The following is a 12150-nucleotide window of genomic DNA, read 5'->3' as shown; positions in this document are numbered from 1 at the left end:
ACAAAATGGTTTCAACTGGAGACCATTATGCTCAGTGAAATAAGTCAATCCAAAATGGTAAATATATTTTCTCTGATATAAAGTAACATTCATACAAAATACAAAGCAAATAAATATATAGACAAACATATATACACGCATATTGTCATAGATTAACTGTATAATTAAGACTAGCTTACCAGGAATTGGAGATATGTTTATGCATGCATCTCTACTGCTGATAAAAAGGACTCCATATGAAACTGTTAAATATACCTAGACAATAGGATACTGAGTTTTCCACCATTTCCAGTTGTAACAGTGCTATGAAACAATTGAAAGAACCACAAAAAATTCTGATATATTTTTAAAAATTAACTTCATAAGGTCAATTGTCCAATAATGTGTTCCACAATTTAAAAGCAATTTTGATCTTAAGGATGACATAGGAACCAACTAATGAGAAAGTTGTTAACTTTTTAAAATTATTTTGTAAGAAGAAAGTGAGATGTCAGAATCTTGGGGAAAGAGTTATTTTTAAGTCTAATAATCCTGAAAGGGGGTTTTAAATTGTAGCTTCTAGAGGCAAGGTTAGAAATAAAATAATAGACATAGACATACTGGGCTGTGCTGCTTATGGCGGCGCTGGAGAGGCGACACTGAGCTGTTGGGTATGAAGTGTAACAACAGAACAGACTTTACCACCTGAAACTGCTGCTTCAAGTTCAGATCAGGCAAGGAACAAACCTCAAAACAACCAACAAGACCAAAGAAGAGTACACTTAAGTTGAAGACACAACACTCGATCTGAAACAAAAAGTTTGTGCCTACTCAACAGCTTTGAAAGAGCACTTCCTAACACTGCTAGTAGTCTTTGTTTTCTTCAGTGCTGTACTGTGAGATTGCCCGGTGCAGCAGCAGTTGTTTTCTTTATTAGCTTGGTAGATCATTTTCTCTCGCTCTTTAATATTAGCAACTTTCATCCTTCGAAACGTGTGCTGAAAAAGAAGAATGAGCAAATACTACTGAAAGTGCAATATTTGATTATCATTGCGAGATGAGCTTTGATCCAAACCTTCTCCACAACAATGCACACAATGGGTACCCCAATGGTACTTCAGCAGTACTGCGTGAAACTGGGGTTATTGAAAAATTATTAACCTCTTATGGATTTATTCAGTGTTCAGAACATCAAGCTAGACTATTCTTCCACTGCTCACAATATAATGGAAACCTGCAGGACTTAAAAGTAGGAGATGAGGTTGAGTTTGAAGTATCATCTGACCGGTGGACTGGGAAACCCATTGCTGTTAAACTGGTGAAGATAAAATCCGAAATCCTTCCTGAAGAATGTATAAAGGGACAAGAAGTGTTTTATCTGACTTACACCCCTGAAGATGTTGAAGGAAATGTTCAGCTGGAAACCAGAGATAAAATAACTTTGTAATTGATAACAATAAACATACTGGTGTTGTAAGTGCTCATAACATTATGCTGTTGAAAAAGAAACAACCCTGTTGCCAGGGAGAAGTTTGTGCCATGAAGGAGGCATTTAGCTTTATTGAAAGAGGTGATACTGTAAAAGAAATATTCTTCCACTATAGTGAATTTAAAGGTGACATAGAAACCTTACAGCCTGGGGATGATGTGGAGTTCACAATCAAAGATAGAAATGGTAAAGAAGTTGCAACTGATGTCAAACTATTGCCTCAAGGAACAGTTAATTTTGAAGATATCAGCATTGAACATTTTGAAGGAACTGTTACCGAAGTTATTCCCAAAGTACCCAGTAAAAACCAGAATGACCCTTTGCCAGGATGCATCAAAGTTGACTTTGTCATTCCTAAAGAACTTCCCTTTGGAGACAAAGATACAAAATCCAAGGTGACCCTGCTAGAAGGCTACCATGTTAGGTTTAATATTTCAACAGATCGAAGAGGACAAATTGGAATGAGCAACTAACATAGAAGTCCTTTCAAATACGTTTCAATTCACTAATGAAGCCAGAGAAATGGGTGTGATTGCTGCCATGATAGATGGTTTTCGTTTCATTTAGTGCATGGATGGCGATGCTCGTATGTTCTTCCACTTCAGTGAAATTCTCGATGGGAACCAGCTCCATATTGCAGATGAAGTAGAGTTTACAGTGGTTCCTGATATGCTCTCTGCCCAAAGAAATCATGCTATTAGGATTAAAAGGCTTCCCAAGGGCATGGTTCATTCCATTCTCATTCAGATCATTATTTTCTGGGCACTGTAGAAAAAGAAGCCACTTTTTCAAAATCTAAAACCACTAGCCCAAATAAAGGCAAAGAGAAAGAGGCAGAGGATGACATTATTGCTTATGATGATTGTGGGGTGAAACTGACTATGGCTTTTCAAGCTAAGGATGTGGAAGGATCTACTTCTCCTCAAATAGGAGACAAGGTTGAATTTAGTATTAGTGACAAACAGAGACCTGGCCAGCAGATTGCAACTTGTCTGCCACTTTTAGGTCATAATTCCAATTCCAAGAAGTTCTTGGGTTATGTGGCAACTCTGAAGGATAATTTTGGATTTATTGAGACAGTCAATCATGATAAGGAAATCTTTTTCCATTACACTGAGTTCTCTGGTGATGTCGATAGCCTGGAACTGGGGGACATGGTCGAGTACAGCTTGTCCAAAGGCAAAGGCAACAAAATCAGTGCTGAAAAAGTGAACAAAACACACTCAGTTGCAGGCCCCGGTCTCCCAAGGATTAACTCCACAGCTTAGCTTGTTTCTCAGAGCATAACAGGATTGGTAATTTTGGCCTGATACATATAGCCACTGGCTTAACCGCAAGTTCCTGCTTCCTATTGTCAAGTTATCTGCCAAGGGATTGGATAAAACTCAAGGGATTTAGGGTGGCCACTAGAGGATTGGATAAACACTGGGAGGAACTGAAGGGATTTAGGGTGGCCACTACTGGGAGGAGCTAAGCAAAGTATAAAAGAAAGTCTGGAGTTGCAATAAACATCATTCTGTCATCGATCGGCATTCGGTGTACTGCGTGTTGCCTTGTCTTGTCTCTCTGCGTTGTCTGCGTTGCAACCCTAGTCCCTCCGCTCGGCTCGGGGTACGTGGCGACGAGGGTGTTGCCAACATCTGGAGGTTCCCACCGAGATTGAGAAAGAGAGGATACGACGAAGGGTCGTCCCAAGAGGCTGGCCAGCTGATCCAGGTAAGTGGGACGTATTGTAAGTCTCTGCTAAACTGGTAGGAGAGGGAGTTTCATTTTGAAATAGAGTCAGGTTTTAGTCTTATTTTGAAATATAGTTAGGTTTTAGACTTATTTTGAAATATAACTAGGTTTTGGATTTATTTTGTAAGTTTTCGATTAATTTAGAAGTATAGTCAGGTTTTAGATTTATTTTGAAGTATAGTTAGGTCTTGGTGTTTAATTTATCCGTTGAAAAGGACGATAAAATGGGTTCTGCCTTCTCGCGGAATAAATTGGCCACCGAGCTTGAAGAACTTCTACGTCAACTGGGGATGCCAGTTAAATTTAAAATGATTAGAAATTTTGTTAAAGCCATTCAATCTAGCAGTCCTTGGTTTATTGTTTCAGGCAACTTGAGTATTCCCGATTGGGAACAGGTTAAGGCCAATTTACAATCCTGTTTACAAAAAGACCCAGATAATTTCCCCATTGTTAACTTTTCTTTGTGGCGCTTAGTCCGTGATTCATTATTTACTGATAAAGTGAAAGTTGAGAGACAGTTAAGAGAAGTACAGACTACTTTTGAAGCAATCCAGGGGTGGGAAGTTCTACGGTCCTTGGAAGCCTGGAACGAGGCGGCCTCGAGTGAAACCACCCCGAGTGAGACCTCTTCTTTAGAGGAGAGTGAGGTCTCTTCTTTAGAGGAGAGTGAAGCCTCTTCTTCAGATGAGAACGAGGCCTCTTCCTCGGAAGAGAGTGAGGACAAACGAGATGAGGAGGCTTTCTTAAAGCGGAAAATTAAGGATAAGGAGAAGGTTTTCTTAAAGCGGAAAATTAAGGATAAAGAGAAGGTTTTCTTAAAGCGGGAAATTAGGGACATTAAAAGAAAGTTAAAGAAAGCAGGAATAGGTGCATGTTCCTCTGGCAAACTGTCCAGTTCCAGACCACCACCATATGTCCCTAATTTTGTGACCCCTACGGCTCCTCCTGAGGAGGAAGCCGTGGGCCATTCACCCAATAATTACCCCACGCGGCCATGGAGTGACGGCCTCACTGATCAGCCGGTGGGTGGGGTTCGATGCTTCCCTGTAATAGAGGTCCCAGTTCGAGGAGGTCCCCCTCGCCGGGAGCATCAGCCCCTTCAATTTAAAGACCTCAAAAATGTAAAGCAGGCTGTTAAAGATTATGGTGCCCAGGCACCCTTTACTCTTGCACTCATAGAATCCTTTTTGAGTTTGAATCTTACTCCTAGTGATTGGATGCAATTGTGCCGCTCTGCTCTCGATGGTGGTGACTTTCTCCTATGGAAAGGGGATTTTCAAGATAGGTGCAGATTTTTTGCTGAGCAGAACGCGGCTGGGGGACATGCAGATCGAAGCCTTGAAATGCTTACTGGCACTGGACCTTTTGAGGGCATCCAACAACAAGTTAATTATGACCTAGGAGTTTATGCACAGATAGCAAATGCAGCCCTTGGAGCCTGGAAGGCCTTGCCTAATGCTAATACAGGAGACCAGCTTTCCAAGGTCTTGCAAGGCCCTACGGAAGCTTTTCAAGAATTTGTGGACCGTATTATGCAGGTTGCTACTAAGATCTTTGGTAACGTGGAGCCAGCAATGCCAGTAATTAAGCATATAGCCTTTGAGAATGCTAATAAATATTGCCAGGATGCTCTCAGGTTCCACAGAGATAAGTCCCTGCATGATTATCTCAAAATCTGCAGACATATTGACTCCACCCATGCCCTTGGGCAAGTGATAGCAGCCGCTGTTCAACACCCTCAGCCCCACCCTAGGGCGCCTCCCAAAACCTGTTTCAGATGTGGACAGCCTGGACATTTAAAAAAACAGTGCCCCAAAATTCTGCGACAAGGAAGATCACCCCCACAATCCTTGCAGGCCCCAGATCTTTGTCCAAGATGCCATAAAGGCTATCATTGGAGCAGTGATTGTAGGTCCAGATATGATGCCCAAGGCAATCCCCTATCGGGAAACGGGGTCAGGGGCCCGCTCCGGGCCCCCCAACCTCAGGTGTACGGAGCCCAGCAGACACCTGTAACTTCCGGAACAGCGCAGACTCCTTCCAGAGTCCCTCTCCCACGGCGAGGAGCACAGATATTTCAACCCTCCTCAGAGCAACACCAGGTAGCGCAGGACTGGACCTCTGTGCCACCTCTGGAGAGGTATTGACCCCGCTCCTGGGACCCCAACGGATAAAAACAGGAGTCAGGGGCCCCTTACCTAAGAATACCTTGGGCCTGATCCTAGGAAGAAGTAGTGCTACTATGGTTGGAATCAGGGTACTACCAGGAGTGATAGATGAGGATACTCCAGCAGAAATAGAAGTCATGGCAGAATCAGCCAAAGGCACTATAATCATTCCACCAGGAGCTAGATTTGCCCAGCTAATCTTGATCCCCAAGGTTCCAACTGACAACCCCATTCTTAAGAGAGATAGACAAGGAGGATTTGGACATTCTGGCCCCTTGGCATGTTGGGTCTCCGACATGCAAACCCGACCCACCTTACAGTTAGAGATAGAAGGGAGAAAATTCACAGGTTTACTTGATACCGGAGCTGACAGTACAGTTATATCCCAGGCACAGTGGCCAAGTTCCTGGCCATTAGAGGCCACCCCAACCGTTCTCCAAGGGATAGGAACTTCTCAGCCACAGAAAAGTGCCAGGTTGTTAAGGTGGAAGGATCAAGAAGGGCATTCAGGAGTTTTCCAGCCGTATGTCTTACCACATATTCCTATCAATCTGTGGGGACGAGATTTGTTGAGTGCCATGAATGTTGTATTGACCTCTCAGCCTGTGCCAAATATGCTTAATAGACAGGGATACTTTTCTGGAAAAGGTTTGGGCAGACATCTTCAAGGTGACCCCCAACCAGTCTGTGACAGGGTTAAAAATTAGAGGCTGCAATTGAATTGGTAAAGGAACAGCTTGAGAGAAATTAAAAGAAGCCCATTGTTTACAGGCCTTTGCCTATATTTTAATATAACTCACAAAACAGGCATCCCTTATAATCCTCAGGGTCAAGCCATTGTTGAACGTGCCAACCGCACCCTTAAAGTTTATCTAGAAAAAGTAAAGAAGGGGGATGTGGCCGAGCATTGCAGCTCACCCCATTCCTTACTGGCATCTGCCATCTATGTGTTAAATTTTTTAACTGTCACTAATGATGTAGCTCCTGCAGAGCGCCATTGGCTTCGCCCTGCTAATGAGAATAAAGGCCAAGTAAAATGGAAAGATCTGGCCACAAATAAATGGCGAGGACCAGATCCAGTACTAACGTGGGGGCGAGGCTCTGTTTGTGTTTTTCCCCAGGATGAAGAAACACCTAGATGGGTTCCCGAGAGACTTACACGACAAATCTCCTTGGCTCCAACTCAGCATGATCCCACTCCTAATGATGTTCTTGCAGGATAGGAGACCTTGCAGCAGTGGTGCAACTTCCTGGTATCCTGCCCATGGGAAACGCAGATCTCCAGCTGCTCCCCGATTTACCATCATATATGTGTTACCCCTGTGAAATGGCATTTAACTGGCAGCATGGATGTTTTAGGAACAAAGCGGAATCTTGGCCATGAGGCTGATGGTCGTAGCCATGATTGCAGTACTGTTTAGTCTTCTTTGCCGCCTATGCAGGCAACAAGCCTGGGAGCAGGTCATTATTTGACAAACCATGATGGTTTTAGCTGTGGAAAACCCTAGAGCTCAAGTTTGGTTGAACATGGTGTGATGGGCAGCCAGAGACGGGTAAGATTTGGCAGCGCTGATGACCAACCTAAGACAGGGATTCCCCAGGTGGGGCTCCCCATGACGGGTAAGGCGTCAACTGACTGCTAGACAACCTAAGACAGGCGTCCATTAAAAAAAACAAAAAAAGGGGGACATGCAGGCCCCGGTCTCCCAAGGATTAACTCCACAGCTTAGCTTGTTTCTCAGAGCATAACAGGATTGGTAATTTTGGCCTGATACATATAGCCACTGGCTTAACCGCAAGTTCCTGCTTCCTATTATCAAGTTATCTGCCAAGGGATTGGATAAAACTCAAGGGATTTAGGGTGGCCACTAGAGGATTGGATAAACACTGGGAGGAACTGAAGGGATTTAGGGTGGCCACTACTGGGAGGAGCTAAGCAAAGTATAAAAGAAAGTCTGGAGTTGCAATAAACATCATTCTGTCATCGATCGGCATTCGGTGTACTGCGTGTTGCCTTGTCTTGTCTCTCTGCGTTGTCTGCGTTGCAACCCTAGTCCCTCCGCTCGGCTCGGGGTACGTGGCGACGAGGGTGTTGCCAACACTCAGTGAATGGCATCACTGAGGAAGCTGATCCCACCATCTACTCTGGTAAAGTCATTCGCCCCCTGAGGAGTGTTGATACAACACAGACAGAGTACCAAGGAATGATTGAGATTGGGGAGGAGGGGGTTATGAAAGGTGAGGTTTATCTATCTGGCATAGTTGGGATGGCCAACAAAGGGGATTGCCTGCAGAAAGGGGAGAGTGTCAAATTCCAGTTGTGTGTCCTGGGCCAAAATGCACAGAAAACGGCCTATAACATCACACCCCTGTGTAGGGCCACAGTGGAGTGTGTGAAGGATCAGTTTGGCTTCATTAATTATGAAGTAGGAGATAGCAAGAAGCTCTTTTTCCATATGAAAGAAGTTCAGGATGGCACTGAGCTAAAAGCAGGAGATGAGGTGGAGTTCTCAGTGATTCTTAATCAGCGCAGTGGCAAGGCCATTGCAGCTCCTCGACCTGATCGCCTGGTCAATCGTTTGAAGAACACCACCTTAGATGATGCCAGTGCTCCTCGCCTCATGGTTCTTTGTCAGCCAAGGGGACCAGATAACTCAATGGGATTTGGTGCAGAAAGAAAGATCCGTCAAGCTGGTGTCATTGACTAACCACATCCAAAAGCACATCATTAATCCAGGATGATCAAGTTGGGGGGATTCTGGTGAAGGATTTTCAGTATCTCGCTCTTCATCCCTCCCAAAATCTGGAATACTTATTCTATTGAGCTATTACACCAGTTTTAACACCTTCCTCGTGTCATGTTTTTAAAAATAAATAAATTTAAGAAAACCAAAAAAAAAAGAAAAAGAAAACAATAGAGGTCAGTTTTATTGGCATTGTGGGGTAAGCTGTCACCTGCAATGCTGGCATCCTTTATAGGTACTGATTCAAGTCCCTGCTTCTCCGCTGATACAACTTCCTAATGATGTACCTGAGAAGTCAGTGATTGATGGCCCAACTATTTGTTCCTTTGTACCCATGCAGAAACCTGGATGGTGACCTGGCTTCGTCCTAGCACAGCCCTGGATGTTACAGCCATTTGGGAAGTGAATCAATGAATAGAAGATGTCTTTGTCTCTCTGTCTTTCTGTCTCTGTGTCTGTTTATCTCTCGATAGATAGATAGATAGATAGATAGATAGATAGATAGCTGACAATTATACAGATGTCAAGCCTTGCTCTGATGAGCTTCCTTTGGGCTCATCTGAGGAAGTCCCAGGCATCAACCTAGTGGAGACTTCTTCGCATGGGTTTCAATATCATTACTATGTGAGTCAAAGTCTGCTATTCCAAGTTGTCTCCTCTCTGTCCGCTCTTGAAATTCTTTTTTAAAAAAGATTTATTTTTATTTTATTACAAAGTCAGATATACAGAGAGGAGAGACAGAGAGGAAGATCTTCCTTCCGATGTTTTACTCCCCAAGTGAGCGCAACGACCGGTGCATGCTGATCCTAAGCCGGGAACCAGGAACCTCTTCCGGGTCTCCCACATGGGTGCAGGGTCCCAAACCTTTGGGCCGTCCTCGACTGTTTTCCCAGGACACAAGCAGGGAGCTGGATGGGAAGTGGAGCAGCCGGGATTAGAACCGGCGCCCATATGGGATCCCGGGGCGTTCAAGGCAAGGACTTTAGCCGCTAGGCCATGCCGCCGGGCCCAACTCTTGGAATTCTTTGATTCAGTAAGGTTCTGAAATTATAATGAACTACCAGTTACTGTATATGTTCCATTCTCTTTAGGAATATGAAAGACAATGTAGCTATCATCTGCCTGTTCTACTTCTATATGTGAAGTGTATAATAGCTACATCAAACTTGTCCAACTGAAGTCTTACCTTGCATAAAGATGCAAATCAAGAGAATATCTTGGTATTTATTTGGTTAAACTTCTGAGCTGTATCTATCTATCTATCTAGCGATCTATATATATATATATATATATATATATATATATAGAGAGAGAGAGAGAGAGAGAGATCAAATGGTAGCATGTGTTGCTGATTGACAACTATATTCACAATAACATCAAAACAAACTTGAGCTCTGAAAAGCTCAAAAGAGTGTCAGGTTCAGTAAATTGTTTTAAACCAGAGGTACTCACAGTCATACTGGAGGTCAACAGAATATGCAGATGAATGGAAGTGAGAAAACTAGAAGATAAGCATCAGTGCAGTGAGTATTGTGCTTAAAGATCATATTAAATGCCTTAAAATAATAAGCCAAAAGGTATACATGAGAATATTTACATAGGCATTGACAAAAATAATTCAAAGCAATAATCAGTAACAATGGGTGTAGAGATTTTGAAAAAAAAATTGGTAGATTTCAGAAATTTAGGAGGAAGCAACTGTGAACAAAGATAGCACAGGATTTTTAGAATAATGATGTCATTTTTTATAAATGCTATAATCATGGAGGCACTTCATTTTCCACTATTTTTAAATATTTGTTTATTTTTATAGGAAAATTAGATATGCAGAGAGGAGGAGAGACAAAGAAGAAGAACTTCCGTCCATTGTTTCACTCCCCAAGTGGCTGCGATGGCTGGAGCTGAGCCAATCCAGAGCCAGGAGCTTTTCTGGGTCTCCCACACGGGTGCAGGATCCCAAGGCTTTGGGCTGTCCTCAGCTGCTTTCCCAGGCCACAAGCAGGGAGCTGGATGGGAAGCGAGGCTGCCGGGATTAGAACCAGCATCCATATGGGATTCTGTCACGTGCAAGGCAAGGACTTTGGCCACTAGGCTACCCTGCCGGGTCCTCATTTTTCACTTTTTAAAGCTCACAGAAATTATCATATCAAGATTGACATTTAGTTGATACTATGGAATTTGCAAGATAATAATGTGCCAATATTCATTCATCAATTTTTACACATGTGCCGTTATAATGAAAAATTATATAACACGAGAGGCTCTACATTTACAGAAAGAGAAAGTATATGGAAAATCTTTGTATTTCCATTCCATTTTGCTTTCGATCTAAAAAATCAGTCCAAATGTATATTTTTTAAGTTTAAAAAATAAAAGACACTGTATTTTCTAACCATTGAAAAACAGGAATGCAAAGATATAGGAAGTAGAAAACATGCATAGCAAAATAGCACAAAAGATATGCATGTCTAGTTACATTGATATGAAGCTACAGAAACACTAAAGACAGCATGATCTAAAAATTAACCACAGCAGGAAGTAGTTTACCTATGAAAAAATATTAGTGATATTGGCAGAAAACTTCTCATCACACAGAATGATGTTTTCAGATTGTTATCAACATAGAGTTAATTATGCAGAAAAACTATTTTTCAAATAGAGAAATGACATTAATTCGCTTATAGTAAGTAAAATTTAAGTGTATGGAGAGAGAGAGGCAGTTAGCAATGAGCAAGAGAGATGCAACTGATTCGTTCATTCCAAAAGGTCAAAGAGGGTGAGTCTGCTGAGTTTGAAATCAGAGTCCAGGACCTCAGTGCAAATTTCTTACATGGGACACAACATCTCAACTGAGCCATCACCGAGGCCTCCCAGGATTTGCATTAGAAGGAAGTTCGAATCAGGTGCCAGAGCCAGAAATCAAACCTCAATACTAAAACTGATGGGCATCACACCCACTCCTAAAAGGACATTTAATGTGAGAAGACCAATCATAGAAGAAATACTTGCAATGAAGAAATCAATGATAGGTAAATGTGCTTTTGGAATAGTTAACCACATTGAGAAATTTGGATAGTCCTTCCAAATGTAATTATTCAAGTTATTCTTGTTAGCAAAATCAAAAATAAGAAAGCAGTGATGTATTCATCAGTAGCAGCTAAATGAAGTCCAATGCAAAAAGGTCTTTGTATTCATCTATAAATTTAGATACTAAATTCAGATATATTTTAATATGCATAGTAACACATGGATTTTAGTAACTAAAACAAATAATGTGCATATTCTAATATATATGTATATATATTCTAAATCCATAGAGTAAAATAATTCATTTTTCTGAGTTATCAAAACACCAATCCAGATACTTCAAAAAAGAGAGAAGTATGGGAGTAGAAAAGCATTCAATAAATTGAAAGTATTCAAGAATTGAAAGACACTATTAAAAGGCCAAATATAACAGTTATGGAAGCAGCAGAAGGTGGAGAAAGAGAAGCTGGGTTTACAAATGTATTTAATGAACTAATAAAGGAAAATTTCCCTAATCTAGAGAAAGAATTGGGAAACAGCATCCAGGAGGGGCACAGAACTCCCAACAGGCTTGATCAAAAGTGATCTTCACCAAGACACATGATCATCAGGCTCTCTTCAATTGAACATAAAGAAAAGATCCTTAAATGTGCACGTGAAAAAAATCAACTGACACATAAAGGAATGTCAATTAAGCTCACAGGAGATCTCTCACACGAAACTCTACAGGTCAGAAGAGAATGGAGCGACATATTCCAGATTCTAAAAGCAAAATATTGTCAGCTCAGGATAATGTACTCAGCAAAACGTTCCTTTCTTTGTCTTTGAAAATGAAACAAAATTCTTCCACAGCAAAGTAAAGTTAAAACAATATACCTCTTCCAAACCTGCCCTACAAGTGTTACTTAAAGATGTTCTTTTGAGAGAGAAAAGGAATAGCGCCCATCAAAACCAAAGGCAAATGCATATTTTTCTTCCTGTTGTTGATTTTGTATTGTGGTTTTTC

The 12150-nt window shown here is 41.7% G+C and overlaps 1 pseudogene across 1 annotated transcript; it reads left to right on the top strand.

The window, feature by feature from the left end:
• The first annotated feature begins 623 nt into the window (after nt 1-623).
• On the top strand, nt 624-8209 carry LOC101519060 (cold shock domain-containing protein E1-like; annotated as a pseudogene). Its single transcript, XR_009244542.1, has 2 exons — nt 624-2707; nt 7480-8209. The product of XR_009244542.1 is annotated as a cold shock domain-containing protein E1-like (transcript).
• Nucleotides 8210-12150: the final 3941 nt, after the last annotated feature.

This window comes from Ochotona princeps, chromosome X (genome assembly GCF_030435755.1).
Source record: "Ochotona princeps isolate mOchPri1 chromosome X, mOchPri1.hap1, whole genome shotgun sequence".
Taxonomy (NCBI): domain Eukaryota; kingdom Metazoa; phylum Chordata; class Mammalia; order Lagomorpha; family Ochotonidae; genus Ochotona; species Ochotona princeps.
The sequence above is the reverse complement of the archived record's forward strand: the minus strand, read 5'-3'. Positions and strand labels throughout refer to the sequence as shown.